General features: G+C 42.0%; 1 pseudogene; it reads left to right on the top strand.

The window, feature by feature from the left end:
• Positions 1-656: 656 nt before the first annotated feature.
• LOC101569747 lies at positions 657-4,002 on the top strand (annotated as a pseudogene).
• Positions 4,003-4,334: the final 332 nt, after the last annotated feature.

Raw genomic sequence — 4,334 nt, 5'->3', positions numbered from 1 at the left:
CTAAACTTCCCCAATGTACAAACACACGTCCCTTTTTTTGGCAAATAGGGCTACTGTAAATATTTGATTGCAGCTGGTGAAGGTAACAAATCCAACATCAACAGTGAAGATATCATTGTGGAAGCTTCCTTGTATACAGGAAGACTTCCATAGGAGATAATCCCCCCCTCCGCCCCCGAGAGGGTGGCTCTGGCTAATGCCTGCCAGTCCTTGGGAGTAAGCTAATTGTCAGCTACAATTTCTCAAATGGCTGTGGTGTATGGAGCCATGGCTCCGTTTTGGGCAACCGCCGCTTAGTTCCTTGAGTACTTTAAAATCGAAACTAGTGTAATGGCGCCAGATCTGTCCTTGTGCGCCTGTTCTTTCTGATACCAGAAATACCTCTGCCTGATCTAGATCTATGGGTAAGTCTAACAGGAGGAAGCTTTTGGGGATAGTGCCCCTCACGGGTGGCCTTTGAACACAGGGGGCCTTTGGTCCGGTTATATTTTTACTTTTGGGTTTTCCTGATTTTAATCTTTCTAATTGGATTATGAGGTCTTGGTACTCTTTCTCTAATTTTATCTGTTCTTTGAGAAGTTCAATTTTGCCTTTTAATTCCTTGCTGGGGTCAGAAGCCAAACATGCTGAAGGAGGCGCGCTGGAATCAATGCTATATGGCGGAGGGTCCTGAACCTTGGGTGGCCCATCTTGGCCCTGATACCAAGCGGCTTCCTCCACCCGTTCGTCCCAATCAACTTTATTATAATTGACTTCAACTTGAAGAGGTTTTGGTGGTTCAGAATATATATTTTTTAACTTTGGGCATAGCTCCTTCTAAATCAAAGGGGTTAATTTTCTGCTCAGGCTGTAATTTGGAATTTGGCAGCTCTGGCTTCCTGGTTTCAATTTCAAGATTCTGTTCCCTTACAGGAGGGTACACACCCTTAGGGAGTTCTTTGTCCTTTTTTGGCTTATCGTGATCTCTATCATCATCACTATTGAAAGACAAGATCTTCCTCTCTATTTTTTTTTTTTTTGTGTGTCTGTCTGTCCTTGTTCCTTTTGTCCTTTAAGAGGGTTTTACCTTTTTGTCCCAGTAGTATATTTTCACCCCCCCCCCTTTTTTTTTAATCACATTAGCAACAACCGGGTCACAGTGTCTGTGGGATAAGATTTCATCAGTTAAATGACAGTAGGAAAAGGCCATAACTGGGACCTTTTCAGGTCCAAAAGTCTCATAATAATCCTTAAGGGCATTACCAACCCTTTTCTATCGCCTCTGATCAATAGTTCCTTCAATAGGGAACCATGGGCAAACTTGTTTAATATATTCAAAATATTGACACAAATCCTTAATTTTAACCTTTACTCCTCACGTCTTTAATGCTTTACTCAAGCTTTCAACAAATATCTCATGTTTGCTTAATGCCTGTCCCATTGCCAAAGGAAAATGGAAAAGGGGTGCCGTCCGCTTACCGAGGTTCAGACGTTGCAGCAGGCAACTGCGGCACAGGTCTCTTTTACTTTCACTCTTGCACGCTCACTCAGACCTATCCATCGCTGAATCCTCCGTACCAGGTGCCCCACGTTGGGCGCCACTTGTCCTGTCCAGCGGGTCAGTCAACAAAGGTCACCTGGGAGAGGAGTGGGAAATGGAGGAGGGGACAAAGGACAGGAGACTCCAGGAATGCAGATAAGACAGGAGAGTGTGATCAAGTCTTGTTTATTCAGGGGAGGTGCTGGGTGTATATAGGGAGTGTAGGAATGAGGAAGTCTTGGCTCTTGATGTCAGAAGGTATCTAGGCAACTAAGGAAGGTCCCACCCCTGGGGCATAGCACATGATTCACAGGGAATGGTCTGGGGGGGAAGAACCAGAAACTTAACAAAGCAAGTGAATAGAAACTTCAGAAAATGGTTGACACTATTATAAAATGGATACCAGTTAATGACTTCCCACAACAAATTGTGCTGCTATAAACATGGGTTCACATACAAAGTTCTATATCCAAAATATCTATGAGCAGTCAAAATTTAATAAAAATTTAATATGGAAATAATTCCAAAAATGTAGCATAATACTTGATTAGAAATTCCATCAAAGGTCCTTCTTATTTTCTAAAAAAACATTTTAGTCTTTGAAAAAAATAACACAGAGAAAGTTCATGCACAAACAAAGCACTGTATATTAGACTCCAAAGAAATTGCATAAAAGTATCAGTGGGGAAAATTAAATAAAATGCAAAGTACTTTTGTGAATTATGCAGTAATGATGTTAGAATATTTCTAATGGATTGAAAATGTCACTATGCAATGTAGGATATGTGAATTTAAAGAGTTTCATCTACTTTGTAAAGCATTAGATGTATTTTTTTGTATAAAAGTCACACTTCTGTGAACTTTAAAAATCATTGTAACTCAATGTTTCCTTGAAACAAAACATATTCTAACATTTCTCTTTAAATTTTTTTGACACAACTGGCTTGATGATTCCATGAAATATCAAGAAAAACTCTCTTTGTATACTTCTGATTCTGCATATTCTTAATTTTCAAACACTGATTGAACATGAATCAAAATCTCTTGGGTTAATATACTTTACCTCCAGATTTTTCAATTTCCCATGGATTCCTTCCTCATAAAGAAGTACTTTTTCTGTACTGGATGGTCATTCAAACATCAACTATGTTTGAAATATAGTTGATGCTCAACAAACACATTTCTTGACTACATAAGTCCTCAATTTTTTTTTCAAATATACAGTTTGCAAGGAGAAATCAATTTGACCGAAAATTATACTCTAAGAGAATCTCATGTACTTTCTCATTGAAAGCTTGAGTTTCTAGTAGAGATGGACCTGAATTTAAGGACTAAGAACCTGATGCCAGAGATCTCAGATGTTGTATTTTGCCCTGTTTAGCTGTAAAGTAGGTTTCTATCCAAAGGAAATGACCCAAGTAGGGTGTCATTTATGACAAGAGGGAGACAGATTCTTGATTAGAAATATTTTATGAGTTAGATTACTCTTTTTTAATGAATTTAGTACACCGTTTACAGGGTCTTATTACACAGATCAGACTTATAGTGATCCTCCTGTTTTCAGCTTCCCAAGTGATAGGATTATAGGTGTGTATGACCATACCCAGTCTTAATCCCTCTCTCAGAGTGCCCAGGGGACAGAGCCAGCATGGCATGCTGGGGATTGAACCCCAGTTTCTGTGTCTGCCAAAGCAGGAGCTTTAGTCAACTGAGCTATCTGGCAGCCCTGAGTTAGATTATTTTTATAACTCTTTGTTCTGTGCTGGTTGGTCCTTTATCTTTACTCAACAAATACCAAGAATGTGTACAATTCTAGTTCAACAATAACAGAGATCTCCAAGAGTGGATCTAATGCAAATGAATTAATCTAGTCAACACTTCGTAATCAAAGTTGTGAGTATTCTTTATTCACGAATAGTAGGCTGGCGTGGAGTCCACATGGCCTCCCAGGGCCGGGCCACCTCCACGGGGCTGTATCCCTGTGGCCACTCACCCTAACCACGCCTCTCTACGTCTGTAGGACCATCGCCAACCTAGAGCTCACCTTCATCGCCATCAAGCCCCATGGCGTGCAGCGCAGCCTGGTGGGTGAAATCATCAAGTGGCTTGAGCAGAAGGGCTTCCGCCTGCTGGCTATGAAGTTCAAGCAGTCCTTGGAGGAACACGTGAAGCAGCATTACAGTGACCGAAAGGAGCACACCTTCTTCCCCAGCCTGGTGAAGTACATGCACTTGGGGCCTGTGGTCGTCATGGTCCGAGAGGGGCTGAACGTGGTGAAGACGGGCCGCGTGATGGTGGGCAAGATCAACCCAGCTGACTCCAAGCCACGCACCATCCGCAGAGACATCTGTATCCAAGTGGGCAGAAACATCATCCATGACAGTGACTCAGTAAAAAGCACCAAGAAGGAGGTCAGCCTGTGGTTTAAGCCAGAAGAGGAGATTGACTGCAAGCCCTGTGCTCACAACTGGATCTATGAGTAGAGGCGGGAGGGTCGCCTTGCGCTCGCTCCGCTCTCTTGGAGGAAAGATGCATCCTTCTTTTCTAAAGCACGTTTTCCCAATAAAGTCTGGCACTGGGAAAAAAAAATAAGAAGAATAGTAGGCCCTGGGCAGCAAGATAACTCAGTGGTCTAAATGCCTGCTTAAACAAGCTTAGGCAAACACTTAGGGATCGCAGTTCAATCCCTGGCATCACATGACACTCCAGCCCCACCCCCAGGGTGAGCTGAGCTGGCAAAAAAAAAAAAAAAAAAAAAGAATACTAAGCTTATCTGTTTTGTGATATAAAAACATGTTCCTGTCAGAGTCACCAG

The sequence above is a fragment of the Octodon degus genome, unplaced genomic scaffold, assembly GCF_000260255.1.
Source record: "Octodon degus isolate 3935 unplaced genomic scaffold, OctDeg1.0 scaffold00057, whole genome shotgun sequence".
In the NCBI taxonomy this organism is placed as follows: domain Eukaryota; kingdom Metazoa; phylum Chordata; class Mammalia; order Rodentia; family Octodontidae; genus Octodon; species Octodon degus.
This window is presented reverse-complemented; position numbering and strand designations above follow the sequence as displayed.